General features: G+C 56.9%; 1 pseudogene; it reads right to left on the bottom strand.

Moving 5' to 3' along the window:
* Window positions 1-334: 334 nt before the first annotated feature.
* LOC128138505 (adenylate cyclase type 10-like) lies at window positions 335-20,259 on the bottom strand (annotated as a pseudogene).
* Window positions 20,260-20,637: the final 378 nt, after the last annotated feature.

The raw sequence follows: 20,637 nt of genomic DNA on the forward strand, positions 1-20,637 counted from the left end.
GAAGACAGGAGAGATGCAGCAAGACTAGTTACCACCACCACGAAGCCAGCAACGTCCCGTTGACTCGATCTTGGTGCAGGTGATGGGGGTCCAAGTTCCAGGTTGCAGCAGACAGACGATGATGACAAGTCCCAGTTTCAAGCGCTGATTATCAATCCCTTGCAGTTCCTTTCAGTTCCTTTTTCCAGTCCCTTGCAGTTCCTTTTTCGAGGGAGGAGTACGCAGTTTTTCCGAAGAGTTCAGCCATTCCCACAGAGACTGCTAGCTTCAGGCGGATATGGTGATTTCTTCAGGGCCTTCAGCACGTACTCCCCACAGCAACAGGATGCTGAGGCTAGCAAATGGTCAGCTGTTCTCCTGCGAGCACCAAGGCCTCCCAGCTGTGAGGGTCACCCTGCTCAGCAGGGCCCTGACTGCTCCCTCCCTCCCAGGTTCTGGTGACGGTGAAGCGGTGGAAGGCAACAAAGTCCCCTTGGCCGCAGCTCTTGCATTTGTGCGCGTGCCGCTCCAGGAAGGCGGCGCACTTGCGGTGCAAGGCGACCCGCTGTCTCTCGGGCCACAGCTCGTAGGCAGCCTCCCGCAGCAGTGGGACACGGAAGACCAGCACGCCAGACTGCCGCTCCATGGTCTTCTTGCTCGGAGAGGGTCTCTCCACACCTGCAGGGCAAAGGGCCTTTGCATCAGCCTGAGCTGGGGCCAGGCCTCAGGGCCGTCCCAGCCGGGGCATGAAAGTCGTGCCTTGGTGAGCATCCTTAGCAGCAAACCGGCGCTGCTGCACACCGAGCCTTGCAGGACGAGGCGAAAGGGCCCGCCTTGCCTTGCTGATGCTAGCACAGCCCTGGGGACACAGCGCTCAGCTGTGCTCCAGACAGGAGCTGGGGATGTTGCCGCCAGCCGAAGCAAGCCCCGGCCAGTGCTTTCTCTCCGCTCTTGGCAAGGCAGTCCCCAGCCTCCTGAGCTTCCCCTGCTGCACCACAGGGGAATCAAAGCTGAACAAAAGCCTCTCAAAGGGCCTGGGGCACTTTGGAGGGCATCTTTGATCTGGATGCCGCAGGCAACTGGGAGAGGATATCGGTGATTCCAGATGCCCTCCCGTGCCTGCGCTACGAGCAGCACTTGAAGGCAGAGGAGCAGAGGCACTTGGGACGGCTGGTGGGAACTTCCCTCCAGCGCAAAGCTAGTGTTCTTTGAGATTGACTTGTAAGATCTTTGAACAAGCCATCCCGAACCGCCATGCCTGCCTGAGCTCCACCCAGCCATTACTGGGGCAGAGGGGGGAAGTGCACCATGCCCTGGGGAGCCCCACCAGGACACAGCTGGGAGCTCCCTTGGCCTCTTTACTGCTACCACTTACCACTCCCTGCCTGCCGAGAGGTGCCTGGCCCCTTGGTAGGATCTCGGACATCTTCTGGCACCTCTGTGGTTTTCAGCCACTTAAGGATGTTGTCGCTCACCAGCATGTCCAACAAGCAATTCATCTTGTGCCTCATGCCATCAGGAAGGATGTGCGACAGCAGCTGGGTGGTAAACACTGGCCCGATGACAGCTGCAAACTTCAAAACCGTCTGCTTCAGTGGCTTTATCCGGTCCAGCTGGGCCAGCGCAATCTCTGTCAAAAAGAAGCAACACCTCTTTCTCTCTTGCCTGTTTCCCATGCTGAGGCTGGAGAGGCTGGAAAGTCTCAACACATGAAACGGGGTCGACTTTGGCCTCTTCTCCTCGGCACCGCACCTGCTGGGCAATTGCAACCCAGGGCAGGCGTCTTCAAAATGGCTCCGCACCTGTTGGAATCGCAGGCCACAAGGCCTGGGGAAGAGCGAGACGCTCAAACAAACACTCGCCCACCTGGGGTGAGGAGGGCAGGATCCAGCAGGTACATGCATCCATGATGCGCCCTACCACATCTGGAGTAGGCTTTTGCCCAACAGCGCGCACAGAAAACAGAGAACCTTCCCCACCGCAGAGGTGGACTCAGAACTCCCCACAGTGGCTCTCTTAACTTGGCCAGACAATACTATGCCTTTCGTTTGGTTTTCATTGTTTTGGGGGACAGGACGGGACGGGACAAAACAACTTAATAGCAGGAACGCTTTAGCATGACGTTTCTTCAAGGGTCATACAAATGGCTACGGCTAGAGAGGAGGGACAGTCGTTGACAGCTCCCCCATCCAGCTCCCCTGGCTATGGAGGGATTTCCGTGCCAATCCACAGAAAAAAACCAATGGATTTGGTTTGGATTAAGTGCCTTGAGAGCACCGTTAGCTGGGGAGCTTAAGAAGAGAATAGCGAGGGCAAAGCCGCGATCACAGCTGAGTCAGCAGCAAGTCAAAGACTTTTCCCAGCAAAGCATTTGTTTCTGTGAGAAAAGGGAGCCGTCCTAGTGTTGCACCAATAGCCTTTTCTCTCCTACCTGCTGCTGGAAAGCAGCCAGCAGGCTCACAGCTGGTCCACGCCCAGGAGGGGAAAATGGCTGCCCGCAACCCCAGGCCTGTTTCTGGTTGCACTGGAGCCACCTTCCCAGCAGAGCCCCCAAGCTGAGAGGGTGACTCTGCAGCACACAAACGCTCAGCCTCCCTCTAGCCAATGCCCCGCCAAGGGGCCCCAGCACAGCCGCGAGCCGGCAGAGCGGCTCTCGGTCCCTCACCTTTCAAGGTGGTGGGCAGCACCGTGTTCTCCGGGTTCACGTCTGGCCTGATGATGCAGACCCTGCCATCATTCCCCGCGCTGGAGCTCGAGGTTGCTGCGAGGGGTGAAGCCTCAACTGCAGAAGCTGGGTGGAGCAAGAGAACACGAATAAGGCAATGTGCAAAGTAACTTGCGGCTTGCAAATGTTTCAAAATTCGCCTGAGAGGGGACAAGTCCCACTTGACATGGTCCAGTGCAAGCGCAGGGACCTGCATGTGCTGAACGTGGTCATTAAGCACAGCAAAACAGTTCCCACTGCAAGCATTTCTTTGCATAGCCCTCCCGGGTCAGACAGGTGTTCTGCCTTCAGACCAGCTTTCCCAAACAGCCCCTCAGTCAAAGCTTCTGGAGTGCCTAGGGGGCAACTGAATGCCCCGCGACAGAAAGCAGCAGCATTGCTGCCTTCGACAGGGCTACCTCCACAGCCAGGGAAACTGCCAGGGATCATGCAAAATGCAGCATCAGCCCTGGCTGTTCCCAAGGCCACAGCACTCCGGCTGGCATGGGGCGCTCGGTGGCATTGCCACCGTTTTCTTCCATTACCAGCACCCTTGTGGGGATTTATGGTTTTGAATTCAAGTTTCCCGGGCCCGTCCCTCGCCTCAAGCTGGGGTTTGTTCTCAAGTGAGCTGGTGTTGGGCCAGGGTAAATTCCATGCCCATTAGAACGCCTAAGAAACACCAGAAACACATGTGCTCTGGAACCATTTCCCCTGTTGTTTTAGCCCCCCAACCCCCGCCCCAAGAATTTAGGCCCCTCCAAGCCACCAGAACTCGCTAGCCCCTGCTTTGGCTGTCCCAACAGCAAGGCACGCAGGAGCCCACGCCTCCGCCAGACCACGTTCTGCACCGCTGCAAGATCTGACTCTGCCCAGACCCGCGGGGGAATGATGGGGCAAGACTGTGCTGCGGAGAATGCGCCACAGCAACTCGCTAGTCAGCAGCAAAGGTGCTTACTGATCAGGCTCTCCCAGTTGTCCTCTGCTTTTTCAGCCCGCCTCCGGGTGCGGAGCAAGAGCATGTCGTTGCAAAGAAGGCAGCCCAGCAGCTCCTTGCAGTAATACAGGATCCCCGAGCTTCTTTGGATCAGGAACCTGGACAGGAGCAGACACGGCAGTGACCACCACAAGGGGAGTAAGGTGAAACACGGTTCAGCGGCAAGTCACTTGGGCAATACAGGGTAGCCAGCATCTTTGTCACAGCTGCACCTCGCCTTTGAATGGGACAGTCCTCTGCTGGCTTAGGCTTTTGGGCCCCCCTGAAGCTCCAGCCTTCGCTGAAGTCCATGGGAAAAGAATCGTGGACAACGGCCAAAGTGCAGAGCAGCGAGCCCTGCCTTTCCTCTCCTCAGGAGCCTAGATCCTCTCTGGCAGCAGGGCAGGCCTCTGCCCCAGGGCATCTCCCCCACAGCCTGGCCACCTAGACCAAGGCCTTTTCACAGCCCAGCCACGCCTGGGCTCAGGACTCTTCCTCCCTTCCTCTCTGTGCAGCCGCGAAGGGCTGACACCTCCCACGCTCTGTGTCTCGGCAGTGGCCCACTCTCAGCTCACGCCTGCCAGGACAAGGCATAACGAGCAACCCAGCTCCTAGAGTACTCCCTAGAGTCGGTGATGCTTCTAGTGGCCCTGCGCTCCCTTTCCTGGGGGCTGATTCCCGTCCGTGGTCTGCATAGGTTCAAGCCCTCAGGAAGAGCTCCCCCGCCTCGAACTTACCTCGCTAGATCTGTGCTGTCCACTCTAAGGTTCTGGCAGACTGTCTGCACCGCAGCTGAAGGTTTCAGCTCATCCAGACGAAGATAGGTGATTTTCTGGGACGTTGTGTTGTCTGCTGCAGCTTTGCAAAAGCCCTCTGTTCTTGCGTAGCCCGGCGCTAAGCTCATGACCATGAAGTAGGAGACATTTCGGAGCAGGGGTGACATGATACTCCAGGAGGCAGGGTCGATGAAATGGGCATTGTCAATGACGAATATGCCAAATTCTCCTCCAATGGTCTGAAAAAAAGCAGGATGTTCTGAGGGCAATCCAGTGGAATCCCAAGCATCTTGCAGGGGAGGAGATTGAGCCTCTGTCTCTTGAGAGGATGCTCGGAAGTCTCTCCCCAGCCACTTCCCTGCTCAGAAGCTTACTGACTCTTAATTTCTTTGAGATTTTAAGGTCACACCTAACACCACCTGACCTGCAGAAGGAGGCAGCTTGGGCAAGGGAATGCAGAAGCCATTGCTCCTTGTCCAGGGTACACTTGACAAGAGGAAAGTTATGGGGTGTGTTTGTGGGGCTGCGGGGGGGGGGGGGCGTTCCTCAGGCCCTGAAGGGCGATGGCCCGGGCGTGTGGTCCTCCCACCCGCTCACACTGCTGTGGTGCAGAGCCCGCAGCCAGCAGGCTTGTTTTCCTTCTCTGACCCAGGAGGAAGAAAGGAAGGAGAAATGCTCACCTTCTCTAGCACTTTTGCCCAAGTCGAGTGCAACTCCTTTTTTCTTTCAATTCCACGCATCTCGCGAACCTTGTCCGAAACGGGAAACTGGCCAGAAAAGCAGAGTCAGGGAGGAGCATCGCTCTGGGGCTAGGCACACGAACCCACCAAGCAAGACCGCAGAGCAAACTGCCTCTGCTGGCCTCAGCACCTTACCTCTCCCCAGCACAGGTGCAAGGAGCCACAGTGGGGACTTCACCTGGAGCCTAAAGCAGAGGCCCTCTGCTGAGGGTCGCTGGCAGAGCTGGGGCTTGGGGGTGGGCTGAAGAGCTGGTTCTCTGCCTGTAGGACGCTTGGGCTGGCTGGAGCAGACCACTCGCCCAGCACCAGCCTCTCTCCAATGCCACTTCCAAGGTGCTGAACAGGGCACCGGGCACCGCCAGACGCAGCGTGGGACATGAACTCACCCCAGAAAGGGAGCCCCCCAGGGCCCAGGAATGGGAAACCTGTGCTATGACCCCCACGATTCCCACCCCTGAGCTAAGGCACTCCCAGCAGTGCGCCCCCACAACATCAGACCCAGAAAAGCTCACGAGAAGGCCTTCTCCAGGGCCAGAGAGGCCTCTTGCTCTCACCTCGACAAGGAAAATGTCATTGAGGAGGCAAAAGCTGCTCTCTTCAATTGTCCCTCGGAGCTCTGTCTGCAGCGTGCGCTGCCTGGCACCGCACTGTTCACAGTCCTGGAGGCCCAGGGCCCTGGCCATCAGCGTACGGATGGCACAGAAGGACTGCTTCATGTTGACCTCTAGCAGTTCCATGGCAACTACCCTGCCGTGCAAAAGCAAAGGGGACTGAGATCCCCAACAGCCCAAGCCTTCTAAGACAAAAGGGGTGCAGATGCCCTTGGGGGGGGGGGCTTGTCAGCCACTCGTCTCAAAGTGCTTCCCAGAGGAGGCCAAGCTTTTCGCTCCTCATACGAGAAAGGGCACAGAGGGGCAGTTGCTGCCAAGCCACCGGGAGAGCCGGGTCCAGACTCTTGTGTCTCCCCAGCGCCGGCCCAGGTCTCGCTACGTCCCCCTGCAGAGGAACTCATGGGGCTAAGGGGCAAGGATGGAGCAAGTGGCGGCTTTGCCTTTGGGCTCCAGACCTTAGCAGCCTGCTTCCCAGACCACAGGAAGGCTTTTCTGCCCCAGTGCTCCTTCTGGGAAACAGGCAGAGGGCAAGCAGGGCTTCCGAGACAGGCCACCCTGCTGTCTGTTGGGTCTGGAGTCAGATGAAAAGCATTGGGCTTGGGCTCTTTCTTTCTCTCTGTGCCTGGCCCAGAAGTGAAGGAGGAAAGGGCATGGCTCAAGAAGCCACCTCCAGCTCCCCAGAGATGTAGAGGCGGGAGCAGAGCATGCAGGTGCTCCTAGGGAGTGTCTCCAGGAGGCTTTCTCGAGAGGCTGCAGTCCAAGGGCCAGGCGCACCGGCAGAGGGGACGGAATGTTCTATGGCTGCCAGGTGATGGGCAGGGGCAGCGTCCCAAAGCTAGAGGTCAAAAACCTGTACCTGTGGCCAGCAGCCTGGCCGAAATAGGCCAGTTCGGTAAGTAAGTGGCTCTTTCCGGAGCCCATCGTCCCTCAAATGCCAGGATGTGCCTTTGTCCTAAGTCCTCGTAGGCTTTCAAGCAGCTGCCAAAGAGGTCAATCTCCTTCTCCCGACCTGTGAAGACAAACAAGAAAACCAGCTGCTGGGTGTGCTGAAAAGCAGAGAGATGTCACTTTGGCTGGCACCCTCCACTGCAGTTCCCTGTCCCGCCACCACTTCCACCAGCCTGCCTACAGCCAGACCTCCTTCCTGCCCTCTCATCCCAGCTTTTTTACCTCTGCCTTCCTCAGAGCGGGAGGGGGCCCGCCTGCCCCACAGCGCAGCTCCTATGCCTTCTTCCCCGTCCCACCACCCTCTGCCCTCCCACAGGCACAGAGGTTCAGCTGGCCCCATGCAACTCCCCGCAGTGATCCAGCACAAGACTGGAAGAGATGATGCGAGTTGCTGCAGCATCTCCTTGCTGTAGCATGAGCCACAGGGCACTTCCTGGTAGCCGAGGCAGCATCTTCAGTGTCTTTTGGCTGGGCTAGAGTGAATTTTCTTCAGTGATAGCTCCTACAGTGCTATGGTTTGGATTTGTGACCAGACACGGGTGTTGCTAACACAACGCTGTTTCGGTTATTGCTGAAGAGTGCTTGCACAGCGTCAAGGCCTTTACCATTTCTGATGCCGCCCCGCCAGCGAGCAGGCTGGGGCACACAAGAAGCTGGGAGGGGGCACAGCCACGACAGCTGACCCCAACTGCCCAAAGCCCTATTCCATACCATATGATGCGGTGCTTGGCAAGAAGAGCTAGGGGAAAGAGGGAGGAAGGGGGGACGTTTGGAGTTACGGCGTTTGTCTTCCCAAGTCACCGTTACGCATGATGCAGCCCCGCTTTCCTGGAAATGGCTAGACACCTGCCTGCCAATGGGAAGCAGGGAACGAATGCCTGATTCGACCTTGCATGCTTGCACAGCTTTTGCTTTACCTATTAAGCTGTGTGTGTCTCAGCCCAGCACTGTTCTCACTTTTACCCTTCTGATTCTCTTCCCCATCCCACTGGGGGCAGCGAGTGGCTCTGTGGGGCTGAGCTGCCTCCCGGGGTTAACCTGTAACAGGGCCCAAAACCTCCAGCAAGACACCGCGTGATTAAAGGCACCCCGTGTGTCCTGACGTTTCCATGTCTACACCCAGATGATGCCAAGAAAGGATCTCTGAGGAGTACAAGGGGGAGAACCCACCACCGGAACTCTCCGTCAGTCTGGCAGAAGGCAATCTCTTTCCTGATCCCAAAGACATAGCCCCCAGGTGTGAGCAGCTCCGTAGCTGAAAGGTACCTTCGTACCAGGTCTGGAGCACGGCAAGGCAGCACCAGGCGCCTCACCCTGCTTTCCACCCCAAAGAGATCAACCAAGTAGGGGCCAAGAGAGGCCGCACTTCCTTAGGGCCGCTGCAGGCAACACCATCCCCGGCAAAAGCTTCTCCCTTCCCAGCATGGCACTAGAAGTTACTGAGGGGAAGAAACTGGGCTTCAGAAGAGCAAGGCATTCTCCACCTACCCAGTAAGGGGGCGTACTCTGACCTCTTCTTGGCAAGACCCATGCCAAATATGCTAGAAGCAGGGGAAAAGAAAACACAAGTCAATTAGCTGGTGAGAAGCCAGGGGACACAGAGAAGCAGCCTGGCGTAGAGGGGCAGGATGTGCTCCTCGTGCACCTGCTTTTCTTGCGAGCAGCATGTTTTCCCCTGTATGCACCCCCACCCATAGTTCAAGCTGCACGCTAGGACAGCTTCAAGCATAAAGAAGCCCAACGGCCATGGCAGGACAGGAGAACGTATCAAGAGTCCACCACCAGAGGCCAAACCAAGAGACATCGGAGACATGTGAAAGGAGCCAGGGCGTGCTGTTGGCTAGCACACGCTGGCAAAGAGAAACAAGTGTCTTGGAAAGGAGGACTTGTGTCACTGAATGGGTTGGGATGCCAAGCACCTTAGCACCTTTGGCTCAAGTCCTCCTGTAGTTTCCAAGAGATGGCAATGTTAACATTCAAACCGTCATCCAAAGAGAAGGTCAAATCCTGGCCCAGAGGAAGAGCTGACATTTCAGCAGGAAGACATGAGGAAGAGTGTCCCCATGGTCCACATTTCCCCATGGGAACCAGGCTGGCCCAAAGCTTCCTGCTCGGAAGCAGCCGGGACAAAAACCTCCTTGGGTCAGCATTACCAGGGCACGTGGTGGAGCAAGCACAGTTGAAAGCCATTTGGACAGAGCCTGCAAGGCCAGGTTGTGTCTGCCAAGACAGGCAAACCTTCCCCATCCCTGTGGCTTCGCTCCCGCTCTCTTAGCAGCAGGAGACAGCAGGGGAGAGAGGCAAAAAGCCTCCCGCGCCAGGGCTTCTCACCGTCTCAGCCACAGGCAAGGGAGACCAGCTTGGTCTCTCTCTGCCTAATTCCTCTTTGCTGGCCAAGGCTGCACCCTTGATGCCACAATCCCCTCATCCAGCCCTCTCAGAGGTCACTCACCTCTTCTTGGTGATCCCCACATATTGATAGACAGTGCCAGGATGACTGAGGCCTTTCATCTTTCTCTCCGGCAGCTCCTTGAAGTAGTAAGGGGGCAGCCGAGAGGAGGCGTAGGTCACTGCATCACAGGACACCAGCCCAGGGTAGTGCACCATCATCCGGGCTGCCAAATTCACCTTCTGGCCAATGACTGCCAGAGAGAGAGAGAGCGCGCGTGCGTTGACATCTCCGTGCGACCAGCCCCGTGGCGCCCTTCCAGGCCAATGGCTGCCTCACCTCCAGCACAGGCCAACCCCACAGCGGAATCAGCAGAACCCAGGGGAACAAACGGCCACAGAGCCCATTCTCCTGCCATGGGCCAGGACCCGCACTGCCTGGGCCGCTCCTGACCGGCTGCTGGGAAAGCCCTCTCCCAGCCCGCCTTCCTCTTCCAGAGTCCTATGCTTAAGCAGGCCCATGCCAGCCTCCCGCACCTCAGACGCACGCCTCCTACCTGTGTATTCATGCCTCAGAGGGTGGCCGGTGACTCCGCAGAACACCGTCCCACTGGTAACTGCAACAGACACCGCCCTGGCACACAGGGAAACAGCGCAGCTTCAGCAGCGCCCCAGGCGCAGTCCTGCCCGCCCAGATTCATCCCTTCCCGCACCTCCCCTCGGCGCTAGCCTGGGCCACCCGCCATCCTGTCTGGCCAGCGTGGGTCTTGGGGACGTGGAGAGCTCAGGGGCGCAACATACCCACGTTGCAAGGGACAAAGGACGGGGTAGAAGGCACGTGGGAAGTTTTGGACGCTTCCCCTGAGGCCACATTCCCTGAGCTGCAACCTGCAGAAGGCCACAGCCCTCTCGTGAGCAAAGAGGGAGGGAAGAAGGCACCCATGATGTCACTGCCTGCGATGGCAGCAACCTGAGATCAGGCGGCTGGACCCCATCCCGTTCGTGGGCCAGTCGCCCAGAAGGGCCTGCCTCTGGCACCAAGGAGCCTCTCGCCCTTGCAAGGGCTCGTTCCAGCACGGTGGCTAGCAGGGTGTGCTTGGAGGGACTCCGCCTGGCTGCCAAGGGCTAAGTCCGGGGCTTGCCTGCCACCTCCCAGGGCACTGGCCTCCTTCCTGCCAGGGACGAGGCAGAGCAAGCTAGAAGACACGTCTCTTTCTGGGAAGCCCCCTTGCGCCATCCCAGGCAGCATGCACCCCCACCACACGCTCACTCTGTTTCCATGAGCATCATGGAGCAGGAATTGAAGATCTGACTAGCACTCTGCAAGGCGTGAATGCTCTCGTAGGGCAGCTTTTCTCCGCCGAGGCCAAACACACAGAGGAACACGCAGCCCTGCCAAGGACAGATGCAGCACATCTTGCTACAGTGCCTAAGAGGGAGCCTCTCCCTCTTGCTCACCGCCCACCCTCTCAGGGTGGGGGGAAGCGATTGCTCCCACACACTCACTTTATCAAACAGGACGATTTTGTAGATTTCGCCTTTGTGAGGACAGAGGATTTCCAGCATCATCCTGCTGGCATCGTGGACGGCGGTGTGGATGGCCACTGTGTTGATACCTGCAGCCAACTGCAGTTGGACGAAGAGGCTGGTGACTGGCCGTAGCTCAGAGAAGAGTTCCAGCGGCACTCTGTCATCAAGCTGGAAGACAAGAGCACGATGGCTTCACCAGCCTGCTCTCCCGGGGGCTTACTCCCCATACCAGATACCGAGGGAGAGCAGGCATACTGGCAATAGCAGGTACTACCCGAGGAAGGGCTAAATCCTCCTCTCGGTGCAAATGGCGGGCAGGCTGCCCAGCCTGTGGCAGGCAGATACCAAATCGTTAACGCAAATGACAAAGGAGAGAAAGTTGCTCCGGTAACACCCCATCCTGGGACAAGTATGGACATGAGGGGCGACCCGCAGGGATGCTCTGGGGACTTCAGTGCAACCTCTCCTTTATCCCACTGTCACGACCGCAGCACATCCAGAACCATACCCACAGAAAAGACAGACAGACAGAAGTCTGCCTCCCACCACCCATATCTCTCTGAGAACAACACACGCAATGGTGCAGCACCAGTGCCCCCTGGCTCAGTTTCCCCGCGTTGTCTTCTCAGGGTGCGTTTTCTTCTGTTTGTCTGTTCTCGTGAGAACTCCATCTCTGCAATGCACCACTTCTTCTGCCCTCCAAAAATGCAGCCCCCAGCAGTGGTGGCCTGGACGTACCTTCCTGAGAGCAGCTTCTGATATGTACTTGCTAAGCATGTCGTGCGCATTAGGGCCGCTGGGCAGGGGAAGAGCGGGCCTCATGGCACCTGAGGAGAGAAAAAGCAGGTGGTTGCTGGGAGGATGGGACTACGAGGTGTTGGAAAGCAGGGGCTGGCACTGGAAACGGCGGAGAAAGAGTCTTCTGCGTTTGCTCATGTTGCCACCTCCAGATGCTCACGGCAGTGCTGTCCCCTGGAGGGAGAAGGCAGCAGCAGCCACTGCCCCAGCTGATGCACACAAGGGCCAAAAGCATGAGTGCTAACCGAAAGGAGGAAGAGGGCGGGGGTGGTTCCTCTCTGGCCCCTGAAGCAGCCAGGCCCCACCTTTCCAGGCAATCTGCGAACAAGGTGAAGTTGGCACTCACCTTCCCCTTCCAAGCGGCGGCTCCTTGGGTGTTGCACAAGCTTGCGTAAAGCGTCTTGGCATTCTGACCAAGACATCCGATCCATGCCTGTAACCTGAAGACACACGGCGTGAAGGCACTGCCACTGGCCTCCCCAGGAGTCCCAGGGGACAAAGCCCGCCCTCCACCGTCACTGCCCAGAAAAGGGGAGAACAAGCCCACCTGGCTGGATGGGACAGCAGTGCTTCCTCAGAAGCACCGGAGCTGGGCAGGCATCATCCAAGCATCCCCCAGCTGTCAACCACAGCGCCATGACCCACAGAGGATATTGCTGGTGGGGCCAAAACCCTCCCAGTGCCTCCCGACCCCTCAAACCAAGCAAGCCCAGCCCACTGTTACCCCTGAGATGGAAGGACAAGAGCTTCAGCTGCCTACCCACTTCCACAGCTCCAACTCTCTCCACATCCAGCTCCTCAGCCTTCTGACACCTCCCTCCTTCATGTCCAGGTCTGGGTCCTCAAAATGGCTCTACAGGCCATCCCATCCACCTACCTTCACAGCTCTTTTGCCTGCAGGGCGCCTGGTCCTGAGCCGGTGCTGCTCACAGAGCTCCCAGGAGGTGGCCGAGAGGATTACTTCACCTGCGTTCGCAAGCTCTTCGGCCTCACGAACTTCATCCAGGGCCTGGCCACAGATCAAGAAGTACTGCCGCCTCCTGTCTCCGACTAGCAGGAGGTCCATGGGCCCTGCAGAGATCCCTGGTGAGAGAGAGAGGGAGAAGCAGCACTGACACAGGGAAGATTTGGAGCTCTACAGCCCCCAGCATCTCAGCTGTTCAGAACCTAATCTGAAGCCCAGTGGGGAGGGCATTATGGAAGGGGAGGGCATCCTCCATCCTCCTCAGGGGCATACTGACACAGGTCCCTGAAACGGGTGTCTAGAAATAGACAGTGTGTTGAGAGTGCCGGGTGTCTTAGCCAGCTGCCTGCCCAGAAGCCCAGCAGCCTGCCCAGAAGCCCAGCAAACCAGGCGGGCTTGATCACTTCCTGCTCCACCAACATGCAGGCAGGTTGTAGCTGTCTGCTTGAGAACACACGACAGCCTGCCAAAGCCCTTCCCAGAGCCATGTGCAAAGCAGCTCCCCTTTGCTCTTTGTGAGAGGCAGGGGAGAATCCAGCAGGGCAAAGGATGCAGAGCTGCCCCCACCTGAAAAAATGGAAAGATAACTACCTCCCACAGACATCTGTGCTAAATCAGACATTCAAGGACCCTCATACTTGATCTGACGCCCGCTTTGCCTTTAAGCTTCCTCTGCAGTTGCAAACGCACGCAAACCCAGCAGGCCTGGTCTCCCATCCCCACCCAGACTACAGCTGGCCCCTTAAATGCTTGCAGGAGATGCTTTCCTTTGGCACTAGCCCCAGTACGGATCCCCCCATTCCCTGCCAGCGAGAAGCACCCCGTGCCACAGCGCCCGTACCTATCTTCAGTCGGACCTTCTGACCCACGTGCGTGTCACGATTCCCATACTTCCTCTGGATCTGCCGGCTACATTGCAGCACCAGGCTGATGGTCTTAGCCAGCTCCCGGGGTGGTGCTCTCCACAGCACCAGCACAGCATCCCCTGGGGAAAGTGAGGGAAAGGTAAAGGCTCTGCTGAGACCTGACTCTCCCCGACCTACGCTCAGCGGCAGGGACAGCAGAAACTGGCCGACGTGCTGAGGAAGATGGGCCTGTGGGAGGGCATCGTCCTGGAGGGCCAAACCCTGGGCACCGGCACACCGCTCCTCTCCCGGGCCAGCCACAGCGGCCGACAGCCGGCAGCGGTGGCACCCCCTGCCCCGAGCGCTCCTCTGCAGCTGCAGCACACCAGGGCCACCTCCTCCCCTCGCAGCCTGGCAGCCCGAGCTCCGCCATCACCAGGGCCTCCCTGCCCCTCACCACCACCCCGACACACACCTTTGGCTGTGCTTTCTAGGGGGTCTCCTCCTCTCAGTGCTTCCTTGCCCCCAGCCCCAGCCCAGGGTCCTACCAGCAGGGGCAGAATGAGGGAGGCCACAGCCCTTGCCAAAGCCAAACCGGAGGCAGGCAGGCCCAGGGAGAAAGCGAAGCCTGGAGAAAGGGCACTGCACGGGGGGTGCGTGAGTGGCCAGGAAGCTGGCTCAAGGTGCTGCACAGAGCCTCTTGAGAAGGAGAGCACAGCAAACGGCCGCCACAACGCTTAAATGCCGCAGGTCAGCACACGTGGGCATCATCGTCCTGCGTACATACCAGCAAACTTAAAGATGTCTCCTCCAAAAATCAGCATCTCTGCAGACAGAGAGAAGGAAAGGAAGAGCCATGTGGGCACCTTCTTCCAGAAGCCACAGAGCAAGCCCCTCTACCCCGAGAGGAGCACCCAGGTGAGGGTGCACCGTGGGGCACAGCTCAGGAAAGCACCGCTCTGGCCTGCCTCCCAGGCTCAGAGGGGCCACAGCCCTGGTATGTGCACAGCAGGCAGGGAGGCAGGGCTGCGAGCTGCCACCAGATCTCAGAAAGGTGGAGGCTGGAAGGGACCTCTGGGGTCCATCTGGTCCAACCCTGCTGCTCAAGCAGGGCTGCACAGAGCCAGCTGCCCAGGACGGTGGCTAGATCATTTTTTCATAGCTCTAAGGAGGGAGACTCCACAAGCTGCCTGGGCAACCTCTGCCAGCGCTCAGTCACCCTCACACTCAAAAAGTCTTTCCTGACATACAGAGGGAACGGCCTGTGTTTCAGTGCATGCCTGGGGCATGGCCTCTGCTCCTCACACTGGGCAGCACTGGAAAGAGCCTGGCTCTGTCCTCATTGCACCCTCCCTTCAGGTTTTAGACACATTACTAAGATCACCCCCCAAGCCTTCTCTTCTCTAGGCTAAACAGTCCCGGCTCTCTCAGCTTTTCCTCATAGGAGAGATGCTCCAGACCCTTCATCATCTTTGAGGACTCTCTTGCTTTGCTCTACAGGTGCTGCCAAAGAGGTGGCCACAATGTGCTCACGGTCAGCTTAGAAGGGTCAAGATGTCCCCCGTGAAAAGGGGCTCGTGAGGGTGTCACAGACACACACACACACAGAGACACACACACGTATATCAGCGCCAGCATCCTCAGGTCACTCGCACGCTGGCACTTGCTGGATGCCCCCAGCCTGCTCTGGGCACTAATGCATCACCAAGCCGGGTGTTCATGCCAGAAGCACAGAGGAAGCTGCTGAGAAAGCGGGTGCCTCCTCGGCCACAGTGGGGAGCAGAAAGGACCTGTGCCGGTCTTGATTCACCAGGACACCCTGGCTGCTCTTGCTGTTCCTGCAGCCCTTGCAAGGAGACAGGACCAGGCTGCCCAGCATGTCTACCTCCACCCTCCATGAGCAGCCTCACGGCCCGCTGCCAGACAGTCCCGCGGCACGGCTCTTACCCTCCAAAATGTCACACAGGTAGTCATTGAGGGTTTGCGCCAGCTCATCAGTGCCTCTGTCTGGGCCGCTCCTCTGGATGAATTTCTCTGTCAAAGCAGTGAAACCTCTAACAGGGACACCCAGAAGTCAGGAAATGCCCACGTGGGCCAAAGGACCCGGCAGCCAGTTCCATGCTGCCCGGCCCGAGAACCTGTAGGTCACACCTTCCCACGCGCTGGCTCAGTGCTGGCGGTGGCAGCGGTTGACCGCCCAACATAACCTGTCCCCCTCTCTTTGGGCATCCCAGCAGAAGACCTCAGCAGTGACAAGATGGCCACTCTGTCTGAGGCGCCGGGGCAGGGCTCCAAAGGGCCTAGTGTGTCCCAAAAAGGCTCGTGTCCGTGGTTGCTCCTCCCTGCTCCCCCCACCTGAAATATCCGCAAAGAGCAGCACTCCGTGGACAGTCTGAATGGGATTGTCACTCCTGAGACAGTCCTCAACAATGAGACTGGGGAGGAAAGCTGCTGCTTTCTCCAGCTGTGAGTGGTAATGGTTCCTCTCCCAGGCAGAAGCCATCATCAGCGCCCTGTGGCACACGGGGTACCTCAGGAGAAGATGGCCGTGCCCAGCTGGGAGGACGAGGACCTCACCACACAGTGCGACTTGCACAGTGAGCCCGGGGCCTCTGTGCGGGACAACTGGCCCTCCGCCCTCACGGTGGTGGTCACAATCACCTGGCAGTGACCTCCTCCGTAGGTCATCACTTACTTACCCATCCTCTGTCCTCAAGCAACACAATCAGCTAGCAGCGACATCCTCTGTATGTCATCGCCTGCTGAGCAGCTGCCGCCGTGGTCCAGTCTCCCTCCTTGACGCTGAGCCGCTGACTCGGAGGCAGCCAGCGCCACCCCACTTCTTGGAGGACAGTGCCGAAGGGAGGCTTGCGCAGCGACCCGTTGCTGAATTTGCAGCGACCTAACTAAGGCCTTGCACCCTAAGAAAGGGTCTTTGGAGGCTCCAAATGAGGCTTTGTACCCTAAATGAGGAGTTTGGCCCCTAAGATGAGGCTTCGGGCCCTCCAGATGAGCATTTGGACCCTCCAAATTGCAGACTGGATCCTAAAAAGGAGGCTTTGGAAGCTAAAAAATGAGGGTTGGGGCCCGAAAATGAGCCTTCGCACACTGTAAATAAGGCTTTGGCCTCTACAACGGAGCCTTTGGCCCTTCCAAATCAGGCTTTGGGCCTTCAGAATGATGCTCTGGGCCCTCAAAAAGTCTTTGCACCTGAAGAGTGGGGCTTGGAACTGATGAATGAGGCTTGGACCCTAAAAATGAGGCTTTGGACCATAAGAAGGAGGTTTTCAACCCTGGAATCGAAGTTTTGGACTCTAAAACTGAGGCTTTGGGCCCTAAAAGAGGGGTTTGGAGCCTAAAAATGCGGGCTTGGAAACGCAGGATGCAGCTTGGACCCTCAAAGCAACTGGCTGGATCCCAAAGGCTTTGGAGCTTGAAAAAGCAGTTTTGGAAAGCCTAAAAAGGCTGCTTTGGGCTCTAAAAAGGAGACTTTGCCAACTGCAGCAGAGCCTCTGGACCATCAAAATGAGTCTTTGGAGTCTAAATATAGACTTTGGACCCTAATGTGAGGCTTTTATCCCTAAAAGCGAGGCTTTGGGCCATAAAAATGTGGGTTTGCGCCCTAAAAGTGAGGCTTTGGATCCCAAGATGATGGTTTGGAGCTTAAAACTGAGTCTTTGGGCCCTGAAAAAGAGAATATGGGCTCTGTAATTGGTTTTGGACCTTACAACTGATACTGGGGGTGCTAGAAATGAGGGGTTGTACCCTAAAGTTGCAGGTTTGAGCACTTTTGTGAGGCTTTGGGCCTCAAAATTAAGGTTTGGTTCCTAAAAAATACTCTTCAGACCTGAAAATGAAGCTCTGGGCCCTGAAAATTTCAACCATAAAAATGAGGGATCCTAAAAATGCATATTCAGACCCTCCAAATGGGCCTCTGGAAGCAAACAATGAGTTATTAGACCCTCAAAATGAGGCTTTGGAATCTACATATGAGGGTCTGGGCCCTAAAAATGAGGCTTGGGGCTCTAAAAGTGGGGGTTGTACTGTAAAAGGGGGGGTTGGACCTTAAAAATGGGTATTTGGACCCTTGAAATGTGGCTTCAGGACCCTAACGATAAAGGGCTGGATTGTAAAAATGATTCTTTGGACCTTGAAAATGAGGCATTGGGCCCTGAAAATCAGGTTCGGACCCTCAAAATTTGAGTTTAGAGACAAGGTTGTGGACCCCGAAATGAGGCTCTGGAGCTTCTAAATAAAGCTTTGGACCATCAAAATGAGGATTTCTTAACAAAAATAAGAGTTGGGACCCTAAAATGAGTATTTGGACACTCAAAATGAGGCTTTGGGACTTAAAAATGTGTATTTGGGCCTTATAAACGAAGCTTTGAACTCTACAAAGTGGCTTTCAGTCCTAAAAATGAAGGTTTGAAACCTAAAAATGAGGCATACTACCCTAGAAGAGAGATTAAAACCCTAAAAATAAGTCCCTGGGCCCAAAAAGTGAGGCTTTGGACCATAAGAAGGAGCTTTTCAACCCTAGAATCAAAGTTTTGGACTCTAAAACTGAGGCTTTGGGCCCTAAAAGAGGGGTTTGGAGCCTAAAAATGCGGGCTTGGAAACTCAGGATGCAGCTTGGACCCTCAAAGCAACGGGCTGGATCCTAAAAGTGATGCTGCTCTATAAAAATGAGATACCTGCTCCTGTGCATGTGGCACCCCTGGTCCTGGTCCTGGCCCTGCTCCCTCCCTTGCCCCAGCTGCCCCTGGCCCACCTCTCACCTGTTTCTCCTGAGGCCGCTCAGCCTCTGCCCTCTCCGGCAGAGGAATTTGGCCACAGGTGACATCACAAGCATCTGCACAAGCCAGGCTCCTGGGCCTGCCCTGTCGGCAGTGACATAAACACCACCACAAGATCCTAAAAATGAAACTGTGGCTTCTTAAAAAAAGGCCATGGGTAATGAAAGGCAGGTTTGGACCCTCCAAATGAGGATTTCAGCCCTCAAAAGCAGGCTTTGTCACTGCAAAGAATGGGGGAGATGCTACAAATACGCTTTGGACCCTGACAACAAGGTGAACCTATTGGTTCCTCTGTGGCCCCCCGAAATGAAGCTTTGATGCCAAATACAGGGCTTTGAGCACTACATTTGAGGCTCAGAGCTGTGAAAGACGGGTTTGGACTCTCTGAATGAGGGTCAAGGCCTTAAGAATGGGACTTTGCTCCCTAGAAATGGTGCTTTAGAAATGAAAATGAGGCTTTGAACCCTGAAATGAGGTTTGGGGCCCTCAAATGATGCTTTGGTACCAAAACCTAAGGCTTTGCACCCTAAAAATGGGTCTTTGGATGCTCAAAATGAGGCTTTGGGCCCTTAAAATTGCAGACCGAATCCTAAAAATGAGCCTATGGTCCATGAAAAGGAGGATTTTGTCCCTAAAAAAGAGGCTTTGGAAGCTAAAAATGAGGCTTTGGGCCTGAAATGAAGCCTTTGGACTCTCCAAACAGGGCTTGGCACCTTCATAATCAGACTTGAAGAAATCGTTACTCACCGGATTTAGTCCTCATCACGACCATCACTCTTCTTAGCAACAGAGGGGAAAGCTCTGGATGACAAAGGATATCAGGATGCGCTCCAGAAAGAAAAGACCAGTGCAAGAAGATCCCCATCACCTAACTGCAAAGGAATAATTCTAGCTCAGTGAAATGGGTACCCAAAATGAAACACACAGAACAGCATCCATCATTGAAACTCTTTCAGTGTCAGTTTTAACTGCTGCAGATCTGCAGGCAGACAAACTTACTGTCACTGTCACAGGGCCCCAAAAGGAGTAATAATTAGCAAACAGAAACTCTACCCATAGCCCATATCTATCTAGCCTTTCAAGGTAAAACAGCTCAGCCTACAGCTCTGAAGATATAGACCAGTCCACACTTACATCCTGGGTCTACCTGCTCCATGATCTGTCTAGAAACTGAAATCACAATCACCTTTGAAAGAGGAGGGAACCTGGGGGGAAGGGGGTTGAAAGGAAGACATTGGTGGAAAAAAGGAAAAGCGTGGGCACGCAATTCAAAATGGAAGGAGCCAAGTTATCCCAAAGACCAGCTCAGGCCGACTCGCTTTTGCTGGCAAAAAGCTGTGCAGCTTGGAGGAAAAAAAGCAGACTTTGGTGCTGGGATGCACACAAATGTCTGAGTTCAGATCTGAAACAGCAGAAAAACCTTGTCAGGGCTCCTTTCCACCGTCCTCCTACCTGGGTGCATGCTGCAACCTCCTTGTTTCCCTGAAGTCCTCCCAGACTAACAGGGACGTGGCATCTGTCCAGTCCACATGCCATGACGAAGAAACAGTTCTAATCGTGGAGCGGGTAGCAGATAACTGCATCTGCAGAAGCAAAGGGGCAGCCACGCCTCAGCTTCCGAGATGCCCAAAGCTGCCCCAGGAGCCCTCGGTGCCCCAGCATTTGCTTGGCCCTGAAGCCCCAGGCACAGAAGGGAAGGACAGTGGTCAGCCCCTGTGGGGAGAGGGACGGGGCTCCGTCCTTCCTTCTGGCCGCAGGAGGATGCCCTGGGCCACCCCAGGACAGGGTGTCTCTCCTCCTCAGCCCCAGGGGAAGGCGAGGCCTGAGGAAGGCCCCGGGTGCTGGGCTCAGCACGGGCGGCGTGACCGGGGCCAGAGCCCTGTCTCCTGCCGGGTGCCGGCCTGGCCGAGGCCAGCGGCTCCCGTCACGCAGCTCCTCCCGCCCGGGGCTGTGGCTGGAGCCCAGACAGAGCCGCCTTTTGGGGAAGACTTGTCGATCCAGAGCGAATCCAGAGCAGATCCCCTCCTGTCCTCTCATGTCCCCTCCCTGAGGGGGCCCAGACCCCACGAGCAGACCGAGGGAGGGCAGACCTGCGCACACACCTTGCGCTGCTGAGAGAACAGCTCCAGGTGAAATGGCCCCTCTTGCAGGCCGTCTCTCCGCAGGCCCAGTGTCCCGGCTGGCTGAGGAGCAGCTGCCCTGGCGGGGGGCAGCTGGCGCAGGGCAGCTCTGTGAGGAGAGGCCCGGGCTGCCCCGCCCGCCCGGCAACAGCTGCGCCATTGGCCACGGCTGAGCCAATCAGCGGAGCCGGTGTTGGCCTGTCAGTCACTGCCGACCTGGGGCGGGGCCGGAGGGGGCAGAGGCGGAGTGGCCTGAGGAGAAATGGGGGAGAGACGGGGTGGGGCAGCCGGGGCAAGGGGGGGACCAGGGCCAAGGCCAAGGCCAAGGCCAGGCCCAGGGCAGGGGCAGGGGCAGGGGCAGGGGCAGGGGCAGTTCCAGTGGCAGGGGCAGTTGCAGGGGCAGGGGCAGGTGGTCTCGCAGTGTGGACGGGCCCGGGGGAGACCTGGAGACCTCATCACCCG

The sequence above is a fragment of the Harpia harpyja genome, unplaced genomic scaffold (genome assembly GCF_026419915.1).
Source record: "Harpia harpyja isolate bHarHar1 unplaced genomic scaffold, bHarHar1 primary haplotype scaffold_52, whole genome shotgun sequence".
NCBI classification, from domain to species: Eukaryota; Metazoa; Chordata; class Aves; order Accipitriformes; family Accipitridae; genus Harpia; species Harpia harpyja.